Source organism: Lepidochelys kempii, chromosome 7 (assembly GCF_965140265.1).
Source record: "Lepidochelys kempii isolate rLepKem1 chromosome 7, rLepKem1.hap2, whole genome shotgun sequence".
NCBI classification, from domain to species: Eukaryota; Metazoa; Chordata; order Testudines; family Cheloniidae; genus Lepidochelys; species Lepidochelys kempii.
In genome coordinates, this window is record NC_133262.1 from 38267529 (window position 1) to 38280491 (window position 12963).

Consider the following 12963-nt stretch of genomic DNA (forward strand, 5'->3'; position numbering starts at 1 on the left):
TGTGGTACAAGCCCCATCTCCGGAGACTAAACTCCACAAAAACAATAGAAAAAATAGGAAATACTCTTCGTTGCTAGATGGATGGTCATGCTCCATTGAAGTCAAAGCTCCTACTGAACAGTAACAGAAGGAATACTAAGTGCTAGATGACTGAACAGCTCTTTCATCTGTATTTTATAATTCTATGACTTTTTATCCATGAAACCACTAAAATGATTTCATCTGTCATCAAGCTTATCACCTTAATTTAGCACTCTGAGACCATGCTATCCTCTCCTACTTTGTATCCTGCCACAGTGAAGGGAACCCTTCAGCCTCTTAAACATAGAACTTACTCACAATTGTTAACACTAATTGTAACCATGTTTTGTGATCTCAATAGGTTGAATGTAGCGGGCACATTATCAAACACATGAAGGTCAGGGATAGCTTTTACACACTGTTTTCAAGATTCCTTTCATTTTACTCATAACATTACCCCCAAAGTATTTGATATTTGCATAATCCTAATCATGGGCCAAATTCTGAGTTCCCTGCTTGAGTCAATGAGAGTTCTGCCTCACTAAGGACTTTAGGATTTGGCCTCATGTTAAATTTATTAATTATTATTGTTTCAGTAGTGGCTAGGAGCCCCAGTCATGGACCAGGCCCCTATGGTGCTATGCTCTATACAAACACAGAACAAAAGGACAGTCCAGGCCACAAAGATCTTACAACAATCTAAGTACAAGTCTCTTCCAAAATGATTTTGTTCTAATATGCATTATCCATAAAGTCTGATACAACTGATGAAATACTACAACATTTACACAGACACATGGAATGTTTTCCTTTTTGTATATTTTTCTGCAGAGTTGAGATTCATAAAATATACCGGAGACTGAAATTCTCTCCTTTGGGCAATGCAAAGGTGCAAGATTTGCAAGAGTGACTCAGAGGTGAAAGGATATCTCTATATATCCCATTACCAATACATCATCAAGTTCCCCCATAATGTTTTGAACCTCTCACTGCTCTATTATTAATTAATTGTATTATAACAGGGCCTAGAGGCCACGGTGAGGTCAATGCTCCATTGTGTTAGGCAATGTACAAACATACGGTACGAAACAATCCTTGCCTATCAAAATTTACTTCATTTTTCTATTGTGCTGCTGTAACTGTAGAAATGTATATTTAATAATCTTAAACTGAAGACTATCTTGTGCTGATCCTTTTCTCCTCATATTTCTCTTCTCAGAAATCATGGTCTGTACTAACTCATCTGTTTAGGAACCTTAGTAGGTTTAGTACAGCTGGCAGTGTCTTTGTGAAAGTACAACACAATGAAGTACAGTAGATGCTGTCCTAAGTTTTTGCTGCCCCCTTCTGTAGAAATAAATGTATATCAGCTGAAGAAAGTAATTTCTAAACCAAGTCAACTGTTACTAAATAAAGACCTGTAATTTCATTTTTCTTACTTCCAATGTCTTTAAACAAGCTGTACGAATACTTTATTAGCACCCACTCCCTCCACTATTTTGAAGAGTGGTATGTGCCACTGCACACCACAGAGCTAGTTGAAGCCAACAGGACTACTACTGACAATGTTATTAGACAATATTATTACAATCGTAACATTAAGAATGTGCCTAAGTGTTTGCAGGATTCGGTCTTAGGGGTGGTTCATAGCATATATACAATGCTTTTGGATCCTTTGGGATAAATGCAATAATCATCATCACCACCTGTATTTAGACAGTGAAAAAATTGTCTCAGTAGCAAAATATTTAATTTATTTTACTTGACACATGCATTAAATATACTTCAGAGTGTCACCCACTTTTTTACTTAAATCACATCTTGAAAATATTTTACATGATAATGCTGTTTTAAAGCTTTTTAAAAAAACGTACTTTAATGCACAGCACTAGCAAATATACATAAGGGAATAATTCTGCACTGGTATTGGGATAGACTAAATTACCTGTAATATTAATGTTTTCCCTTTTTATTTCTTTATTTCTTTCTTGTTTTAACTGACATCAGTGAAAAAGAATACCCTTAAATCATTTTCAGACGTGCAGTTTCTATGGGCTTCTAATGTAAATAAGACTTTGAGATGCATTAGAAAGTTGGATGTGAACTTAGGGCCTGGTCTACACTGGGAGCTAAGTTTGTCTAAGTTAAGCAACTTCAGCTATAAAAAATGTGTAGCTGAAGTCGACATACTTAGAGCTATCTACTGCGGTGTCTTCACTGTGGTAGGTCGACAGCTGACGCTCCCCCGTTGACTCCACCTACGCTTCTCGCTCCGATAGAGTACTGGAGTCGACGGGAGAGCGCTCGGCGGTCTATTTATCGCATTTTCACTAGACGTGATAAATTGAACCCTGCTGGATCAATTGCTCTGGAGATAAGTGTAGACATGCCCTCAATGTACCATTCCCTCAAAGAAAGGCACAATCCACATTGCGGAAAGGCAGGGCACAGCAGACCAAAAACCCAATCTAAAGCTATTACTCATTATTATGGAAAAGCAAGCTTCAGAGACATGCATCTATTCACAAACTTGCTTCGGAGGAGGAGGCATGCTCTATCATGATAAAGTCTACTAACCCCTTGCAATCCTACTTCATCAGCATACTCAAAATACAACCACCACCAGAAACACAGTATATCAGTAATTCTGGGCACACAGGAGCTCCACGTTAGAAAATGGCCTTGATAGTATTAATTTCTGCACATCTCATTGTGACTCCACCTCATTTTTCTGCATTCCTTTTGCCACTCTCTACAGGGAAGCATGCTGCATGGAGTGGGGTCCCTTTTCCCTTGTTGCTGTTGTCTATATTCCTTCTTTTGTACACAGCAGCTTTGATACATATGGTGTGAAGCTCCCTCGTTGAGGCAGTGTGGGGATAGTGCTATCTGGTAGAACTGGGAAAAAATTTTCAGACAAATAGTTTATTGGCCCAAAAATGCAGTTATGGAATGACCGAAACTATTTGTGAATTCAGCAAATAGTTTCAGCCAGAAAAAAAAGGTCAAAAAAGTCAGAACATTTTGTTCCAACTCAGGCTGTCAATTAATCACAGTTAATGCATGTGATTAACGCAAAACAAATCAACTAGATTTTAAAAAAATAGTCATGATTAATCAAAGTTTTAATTGTTCTATTAAACGATAATAGAATACCAATTTAAATTTATTATAAATATTTTGGATATTTTTCTACATTTTCAGATGTATTGGTTTCAATTACAACACAGAATACAAAGTGTACTGTGATCACTTGACATCATTATTTTTATTACAAATATTTTCACTGTGAAAAAAGATAAACAAAAGATAACAGTATTTTTCAATTAATCTCATACAAGTAGTGTAGTGTAATCTCTCCCTGCTGCCCCACATCCTTGGGAGGAGTTCCCCACAAAAAGCCTGCAGAGCTGCTCAGTCAGGGCTGACTGCTGAGGAGGAAGGACACTCGGCAGAGGCTCCAGCCCAGGAGCTGTTACAGCCTGTAGGGAGCCAGGGTGGCTCCCCTCCGAACCAGAGGGTTAAGAGCCACCCTCTCAGCCTGAGTGGGCGGGGCCAGACCAAGCTTCCGCCAATCTCTGGAAGGGGAAGGGTGGGACAGGAAGTACAAAGGGCGGGGCCCTCTGCCCAGTGAAGGAAGCGCCAGGGAGGGAGACAGACACAGGCTGCTCCCTCGTGATACTGCTGATGACCTAGGCGAAGCCCTGGGCAAGGAGGAGCCTGACTGGGAGGAAGGCCTGTGGCAACCAGGACTGCCAGCCGCTGAATACCCAGAGGACCTGGAGGGGCCTGACTGCAGCTCGGGCCCGCGTGAGTCCGATACAGAGGGGGAGCGGGAGTGGCCCGCAGCGGAATATTCGGACAAGATGGAGGGACCTGAGCTGCCCGCAGTGGAATACCCGGACGAGATGGAGGGACCGGAGCGACCCGCCTGAGAGACCGGGTAGGAAGTAGCCCAGAGGCCGAACTGCACCGTGGGGTGGGTGTGTTTGGTCAGCGGGCGCGGACAGCCCCGCTGACCCAGTGGCGGGACTTTCGCCTCCCGCCACTGTCAGGGCCCTGGGTTGGAACGCAGTGGAGTTGGGTGGGCCTGCGTTCCCCTACCCCGGTCCCCTGCCTGAGGGGCGCGCTGCTGACTTGTGCCGGCGCTCCCCCGCCTGAGGGGCGTGCTACAGATTCCGGCCGGCACACCTTCCCCGCTAATTCTCCAATGCCCGGAAGGTGTGGCTGAGGCCTGCCGGTGAGACCATAGCCCTACATCACCCCTAGGGGCTCGGAGGACTGACCGAAACCTGTCACAAGTGGTGGAGAATGCGGGCAGGCGATCTCAATCCCTGCCGAAAGGGGTTAGTGCGAGGGCGCCTCTGAAGCTCCCCTACTGGAAAGATGGAGATGGAAAGGCTTATCAAGTTCCTGGGTGAAAGCCAGCAACAGCAACAGCACCAATTCGTGCAGCAGCTGGGTGCCCACCAGCAGCAGTTGCTTCAAACCCTGGGGGCCCAGCACCAGGAACAACAAACCCAGTGCTTCCAGCTGCTTGCAACCCTGTGGCCGGGCCATAGTGGTGCTCAACTGGAGCGGGCAGCCACCCCGCCCCCTCCCGCCCCACCGATTCGTCTGGCCAAGATGAGGCCTGAGGATGACCCAGAAGCCTACCTAGTGACCTTCGAGCGGGTTGCCTCAGTGGCTGGTTGGGCGCCTGACCAATGGGCGACACTCCTCGCCCCATATCTGACAGGGCTAGCCCAGAAGGCTTATTGTGGGCTCCCAGACGACGAGGCTCACATTTATGCTCGAGTGAAAGCAGCTATCTTGGATGCCTTCGACATTACCCCAGAAACCTTTCGGCGATGGTTTCGGGAAAACGTCTACCCACCGGGCGCCAGACCCCGGTGGCCCAGGAACCGAAGGACGCGGGTACCCGATGGCTCCAACCCGAGCGTCGAGCCACAGCTGAGGTGACGGAACAGGTCATCCTCGAACAATTCGTGCACATCCTCCCACCCCAGGGGAGGGCTTGGGTGTTACGGCACCGGCCACAAAGTCTGAGCACGGCTGTCGCGCTCATGGAGGACTTTCTCGAGACTGAGGCCCCAATAGGACCGGCCGCCCGCCCCCCAAACCCTGGACCCAAGGCACAGAAACTTGAACGGAGGGGGCCCACCTCCCAGACCAACACGCCCCACCGTACCAGACGACCAGAAGGCGGCAGGACCGAGTTTTCCCGACAGCCCGAGTCAACACCACTCTCCAGCCCTGGACACTTAACCCAACCACCAGGCCCGAGCCCACTCTGCGGCCCCACTGGTGCCCCCACGCGGCCGGCGCGCCCAGAGGTAGGACATTGTTTCCAATGTGGCGAGTATGGGCATCTGCAACGGGGCTGTTCTGCAATGGACTGCAACTTTGGCCTGGTGTGCGCCGGGGAGCAATGGGCCCGTCTGCCCTCCGTGGCCAAACTGACAGCTCCCATGGAAGTTGCCGGGGTTCCCGTGGTGGGTCTAGTCGATTTGGGCTGTGGGCAGACCCTTGTCCGCCAGGCGCTCTTCTCCGACACTAAGCGGATCGTCGGGGAAGTGCGGATTCAGTGCATCCACGGAGACGTAAAATCATACCCCATGGTGCGGGTCCCCATCACGGTGCATGGAGTAACTCAGTTAATGAATGTGGCGGTGGCATCATCCCTTGCCTATCCAGCGATCCTGGGCTGTGACTGGCCAGGCTTCGTCGAGGTGCTCCAATCCCTACCTACCAAAGAGGCGTTCAAGGGAGCCCCGCCTGAGAAGAAGACAGGACCTGACTTGAGCTCTGACCCTGGAGCTGACCCAGGCCCCACCCCCGAGCAGGATGGCCTGGAAATGGCGGGTCCCCCTCCTGACCTGGTGGACTTCAGCCGAGATCAAAGGGAGGATCCTACGCTCCGGTTTGCCTATGAGCAGCTGACCTGGGTGGATGGTGAGGTCGTGGAGGCCCAGCGCACCACTCAATGGCCCACGTTTGAACTCAACCACGAGCGGCTCTACCGCCTTGACCGAGACCCCCAGACCCAAGAGGTCCGGACCCAACTCATGGTCCCTCGCATCCATCGTCAGGCTGTCCTGAAGCTTGCACATGACATCCCAGCTGCCGGCCATTTAGGGCAGGAGAAAACTGTGGCCAGGGTCCTGGCCAGGTTCTTCTGGCCCGGCGTCCACCGTGAGGTTAAAGAGTATTGTGCGTCGTGCCCAGACTGCCAACATGCAGCCCCGGCCGGGGTATGGAAGGCCCCCCTCGTCCCGTTACCAGTCGTAGGTGTGCCATTTGAGCGGGTAGCAATGGACCTGGTCGGGCCTTTCCCAAAAAGCAAGGCGGGCCATCAATACATCCTCGTCCTGATGGACTACACCACCCGCTTCCCGGAGGCCATCCCGTGAAGAAGTATCACTGCCCGCACTATCGCTGTGGAACTCGTGAAGATCTTCGCAAGGATGGGCCTCTCACGGGATATACTCACTGATCAAGGGACCAACTTCACGTCTAAGCTGTTCCGCCAGGTATGTGCCCTATTGGGGATTAAGAAATTGCAGACCTCGGTCTACCATCCCCAGACTGACGGATTGGTCGAGCAGTTTAACCGGACCCTGAAGGGAATGTTGCGGCATTTCCCCACCCAGGACCTCCGCCAGTGGGACCAGCTGCTCCCTCCTTTACTACTGGCGATTCGAGAAGTCCCACAGGCGTCCACGAAGTTCTCCCCGTTTGAGCTCCTCTATGGGCGGCGACCCCACAGGGCGTTGGAACTCTTGAGGGAGACTTGGGAACACAACCCGTCCGCAACACAGGGTCTCTTGCAATGTGTCTTACAACTGCAGGGGCGGCTGGCGCGGGCAGGCGAGCTCGCGAGGGAGAACTTAAACACCGCCCAAAGAGCCCAGGAGCAGCACTGGGGCGCCCAGGCTCGATCATTCGGGCCAGGGGACCGAGTACTCCTCCTGCTCCCCTTGGAGGAATCAAAGCTTTTTGCCCGCTGGCAGGGACCGTATGAGGTCCTCTGCCAGGTAGGGCCAGTAACCTATGAGATTCGGCAACCTGGTCGCCGTAAGGAAAAGCAGATTTATCATGTAAACCTGTTAAAACCTTGGCAGGACCGGGAAGGGCTCCTAGTGGTCCCATATCCCCCCGAAACAGAACTGGGGCCCCAACCACCCGAGGAGTCGGATAATGGTGAACCCCAGCTAGCAGAGACACTCACCGTTGAGCAGCGAGAACAGGCACTCTGCTTAGTGAGGGCATTCCCCAAGACGTTCACCACGAAACTAGGGCGGACTACGCTCACCTACCATGTGATCCAGACGGAACCCGGGGTGGTGGTCCCAGAGACAACCCGGCCATTGCCTAGGCGAATGCGGGAAGCCGTAGAGGGGAAAGTTCAGGCGATGTTGGAGCTGGGTGTTATTGAGCCCTCCCAGAGCGATTGGCGGAGCCCTGTCGTCCTCGTACCGAAGCCCGATGGGAGCCGGCGGTTTTGCATTGACTTCCGGAGGGTAAACGCCATCTCAAAATTTGATGCCTATCCAATGCCCCGCGTCGATGAGCTCCTCGACCGGCTCGGGGAGGCCTGTTATATCACCACTTTAGATCTCACCAAAGGGTACTGGCAGATCCCCTTGGATCCCAGGTCCAAGGAGAAGATCGCGTTTGCCACCCCTTCAGGGTTATACCATTTCACCCGGATGCCTTTCGGCCTACATGGGGCCCCGGCAACCTTCCAGCATTTGATGGACTGGGTGTTGCAACCACACACGAAACATGCGGCGGCCTACCTGGACGATGTGGTCATCTATGGCAATAACTGGGAGGAACATCTTAACCAAGTAGTGGCAGTCCTCCGGGACCTCCGTGCAGCCGGGCTTACGGCCAACCCAAAAAAATGCCGAATCGGGCAGGAGGAAACCACTTACCTGGGGTACACCCTGGGCCGGGGACAGGTCCGCCCCCTCATTGGGAAGGTCCAAGTATTCCAGGAATGTCCGGTGCTGACCACGAAGAGGCAAGTACATCAATTTTGGGGCTTAGCTGGTTATTACCGGCGGTTTGTACCCCACTTTGCAAGCATTACGGCCTCGCTAACGGAGCTCTTGACCAAGGACAGCCCCCGCCGGGTGAATTGGTCCAACGAGTGCGAGACGGCCTTTCGAACTATCAAAGAACGGCTGTGTAGCGATCCAATACTCTTCAGCCCTGACTTTCATCGTGACTTTATTGTCCAGACAGATGCCTCAGGCGTTGGGCTTGGGGCGGTCCTCTCACAGGAGGTGGACGAGGAGGAACACCCGATTGTTTACCTCAGTCGGAAGCTGTTACGCAGACAACGGAACGACTCCGTCGTGGAGAAAGAGGCCCTAGCCGTTAAGTGGGCAGTCGATGCTCTCTGCTACTACCTCCTCGGGGCCCCTTTATACTGGTTACGGACCACGCACCCCTGAAGTGGCTTAATAAGATGAAGGATAATAATGCCAGGCTGATGCGATGGTATCTCGCTCTGCAGCCCTATGCCTTCACGATTCACCATCGGGCAGGACGAGACAATGCCAATGCGGATTTCCTATCCCGCCTCGGAGAAGGTGAGGACGCCAGCTCTGAAGATCAGAAGCTGGATTTTGAGGGGTGGGGTATGTAGGGAGCCAGCGTGGCTCCCCTCCGAACCAGAGGGTAAAGAGTCACCCTCTCAGCCTGAGTGGGCGGGGCCAGACCAAGCTTCCGCCAATCCCTGGAAGGGGAAGGGTGGGACAAGAAGTACAAAGGACGGGACTCTCTGCCCAGTGAAGGAAGCGCCAGGGAGGGAGACAGACACAGGCTGCTGGCTGCTTCCTCGCGATCCTGCTGATGACCCAGGTGAAGCTCTGGGCCTGACCGGGAGGAAGGCCTGTGGCAACCAGGACTGCCAGCCGCTGAATACCCAGAGGACCTGGAGGGGCCTGACTGCAGCCCAGGCCCACATGAGTCCGATACAGAGGGGGAACGGGAGTGGCCCAAAGCGGAATACCCGGACGAGATGGAGGAACCGGAGCGACCCGCCTGAGAGACCAGGTAGGAAGTAGCCCAGGGGCCAAACTGCACCGTGGGGTGGGTGTGTTTGGTCAGCGGGTGCGGAAGGCCCCGCTGACCCAGAGGCAGGACTTTTGCCTCCCGCCACTGTCAAGGCCGTGGGCTGGAACGCAGTGGAGTTGGGTGGGCCTATGTTCCCCTACCCCGGTCCCCTGCCTGAGGGGCGCGCTGCCGACTCGTGCCGGCGCTCCCCTGCCTGAGGGGCACGCTGCCGACTCGTGCCGGCGCTCCCCTGCCTGAGGGGCACGCTGCCGACTCGTGCCGGCGCTCCCCTGCCTGAGGGGCACGCTGCCGACTCGTGCCGGCGCTCCCCTGCCTGAGGGGCACGCTGCCGACTCGTGCCGGCACACCTTCCCCGCTAATTCCCCAATGCCCAGAAGGTGTGGCTGAGGCCTGCCAGTGAGACCATAGCCCTCCATCGCTCCTAGGGGCTCGGAGGACCGACCAAAACCTGTCACACAGCCCTTACCTACGAGAGCTGAAGAGCCAGAGGCCTGCTGCTATCGGAAACCCAAGGAGTGTCTAGTGCTGAGGAGCCTGGAGACTCCAGTACCATATGGACCACTGCTGCAGGAGAGCTGGTAGGAAGTGACCCAGGGAGGGTGAGGGAGTGGTACCTCCCACCCTTACGAGGGCAGCGTGTTTTGGTAGGATTCCCCGCTGACCCCGTGGCAGACCACTCCACCACTGTCAGGGCCCTGGGTCGGGTCCTGGTGGAGTTGGTTGGGCCCAGGCCCCCCTACCGGGGGCTGCCACCCCCTTGTGACAGCCCCCAGGCACCAGCCACTAGGCCACCCTGCTTTGCCTCGAAAGGTGGCTATATTGACTTCGGCCACTAGGCCGTGCTTGCTCACTAGAGGAGGAGAATTAAGCGGACTCTGGCCATTGGGCCGCACTGCCTTAGGGGCACATTGAATGGACTCTGGCTGTGCTACCCCATTAGGGAAAAGGGAATTAGGTGGACCCTCGCCATTGGGCCGCCTAGGGGCACACTGAATGGACTCCGGCCACTAGGCCGTGCTACCCCGCTCAGGAAGAGGCAGTAGATGGACCCTGGCCATTGGGCCACACAATGCTGACTATTGGGGGCGGGGGTTTAGAAAATGGATGTAGGTGTAGAGAGGCGGGTTACCTCCCACCCCCATGACCTAAGGAGTCGACAAGGTACTAAATCCACCACATGTTGTGGAGAACGTGGGCACAGACCAGGGCCTGACAGAAGGACCCACACTTACAGGATGGAGATGGAGCTTCTGAAATGGCTGCTAGAAAATCAGTAGCAACAAGCTGCACAACAACAATCACAGCTGCTACAGCAGCTGGCTACCCAACAGCAACTGCAGAAGGCAAGCAACAAGAATCTCAGCAACAGCTGATTTGGGAATTGGCCGCCCAGCAGCAAGTAAATCAAGACCAGCTCTTCCAAAAGGTGGTGGCCATGTTGAGGACGGCACCAAGTCCTTCTCGCACCCCGGCTGGAGGGAGGCCGGGGGATGGCCTTGGGGGATTACCGGTGCGTCTTACAAAGATGGGACCTGGGGACGACCCCAAGGCCTTCTTGGTGATTTTTGGGCAGGTAGCTGCCACTATTCTAGCCCCATACTTAATGGGGCTGGCTCAGGCCGCTTATCACAATCTTGACCCACAGGAGGCGCTGCAATATGAGAAGGTTAAGGCCACCATCCTAGACCAGATGGGCATCAACCTGGAGACGTACCTGCAGAAGCTCCACTGAGAGAAATATCCGCCGGGGGCCAGACCGCATGCAGTAGCGCAGCGGGTCTGCGACTTCTGTTGGAGGTGGCTAGAGCTGGAATGCTTGACCAGCTGCCAAGTGGCCGAGGCCGTGGCTCTGGAGCAGTTCCTTCAGATCCTGCCCGCCAGGGGGAAGAAGGTGGTGCAGCGACACTGCCCGAAGACCCTCAACGAGGCTATGTCCCTTGCCTAAGACTACATGGTGGCCGAGCAGGAGGAGCGAGCGGGTCCTAAGCTCCGGAGGGGGAGACTGACCCCCAGATGGAGGGATGCGTAAGACAGGACAGGGAAACCCCCGATTGTATGCCAGATGAGGTCCCCGATGACCCCCAGGACACAGGGTCTCTCAGAGGTGCACCTGTCTCAGAGCCAGGAGGAATCGTCGGGGGCACCAAACCTACCACAAAGCACCCCACCCATGGAGGGGAACTGGAACCGATGCTACCAGTGCAGACAAATGGAACACTTCAGGAGAGAGTGCCCCTACATGGACTCTAATTATGGGTAGGTCCTGGTGGCGGATCGAGAAGCCCGGAGGGATGGGCCACCACAGATCATGATCCCGGTAAGAGTGGAGGGAACTCCAAGTGTGGCATTGGTGTACTTGGGGTGCAGCCAGACTCATCCGCTCTGGACTCGTAGAGCACTCTCACACCACCGGAGCACCAATATGGCTGCAATGTATACATGGGGACGTGAAATCTTACCCCACCATTTGGGTGCAACTGGAGGCAGCCCAACAGGAAGGGCAGTGCCCTTTTGGGGTGGCCCCTAAATTAGCATCCCTAGTGATTCTGGGGCATGACTGGCCGGGTTTCGCCGATCTTATACTGGGATGGAGCGGACGGCTTGTGAAGAAGGGGAGAGTCTGCCCCAGAAGACATGGGTTGTTAGGCCAAACCGGGTCACAGGACCCCTTGGAGGGGACATCGGGAGACCCTAAAGTAGTTGATGAAAGTCTAGTCCCCACCAACAGTCCAACAGGGGAAGAGCCTGGATGGCTAGATACTGATGGATATTTCCTGGATAAACAGAGGGGGGACCCCAGCCTTACCTGAGCCTGGGAGCAGGCAGCGAGCTGTGTCCAGGGGTGGCGGTGGGGACCTATCCTCTATAGCACAGACCCCAAGGCCCACACTTTGAGATCCACAAGGACTTGCTTTATCGAGTGGTCCAAGAGCCAGAGACGAAAGCAGAGTTGCACCAATGGTTGGTCCCGTGGAGGTTCCAAAGAGGACTACTTCACCTGGCCCATGCAGTCCTCTGGGTGGGACACTTGGGAGAGAAAAGACTCTACTAAGGGTGGCCCAACAGTTCTTCTAGCCGAGTATACATCAAGAGGTCCTGGATTACTGTGCCTCTTGCCCCAAGTGCCAGAAGTCCAGCCCAAAGGGGATACCAAGGGCCCCTATGGTACCTTTACCAGTGATTGGCACCCCTTTCGAGCGGATTGGCCTCAACCTGGTGGGACTCCTGGAAAAGAGCAGCTTGGGTCATAGATACATCCTGGTCGTGGACAACTATGCGACATGGTACCCTGAAGCAATGCCATTACAGACAGCCACGGCTCCAGTCATCGCCAACGAGCCCTTGCAAATATTTTCCCGTGTGCACTTGCCATGAGAGATATTAACGGACCAGAGGACTAATGTGACCTACAAATTGATGGCAGAGCTATGCCGTTTGTTGAACATTTGTGTCCCCAAGACTTTAGTCTACCATCCCGAGATGGACGGGCTGGTGAAACGTTTTAATGGGACATTGAAGGCGATGTTATGAAAATTCATGGGGGATGACTCCTGCCAGTGGGACAAGTTACTTCCCGCACTCCTCTTCACCGTATGGGAGGTGCCACAAGCTTCCACCGGGTTCTCCCCATTCAAGCTCCTTGGTGGAAGAGGACCCCGGGGAATCTTAGACCTCTTGAGAGAAACCTGGGAGAAACAGGAGACCTGGGTCAGTGGCTCGATCCAGTATATCCTCCATTTGAGGGAGTGGCTTTGGGAACTGGGCACCCTGGCCAGGGAGAACCTGTTGCAGGCACAATGCAGCAAAGAGAGCCAGTACAACCAGGGGACGAAGATAAGGAGCTTCGAGCCT

General features: G+C 53.5%; 1 protein-coding gene across 8 annotated transcripts in view; it reads right to left on the reverse strand.

Annotated features, from left to right (window-relative positions):
- The window catches only part of SYN2 (synapsin II), a 442912-nt gene that overhangs the window by 232051 nt on the left and 197898 nt on the right, over positions 1-12963 (reverse strand). The gene's annotated exons all lie outside the window — the stretch shown is intronic.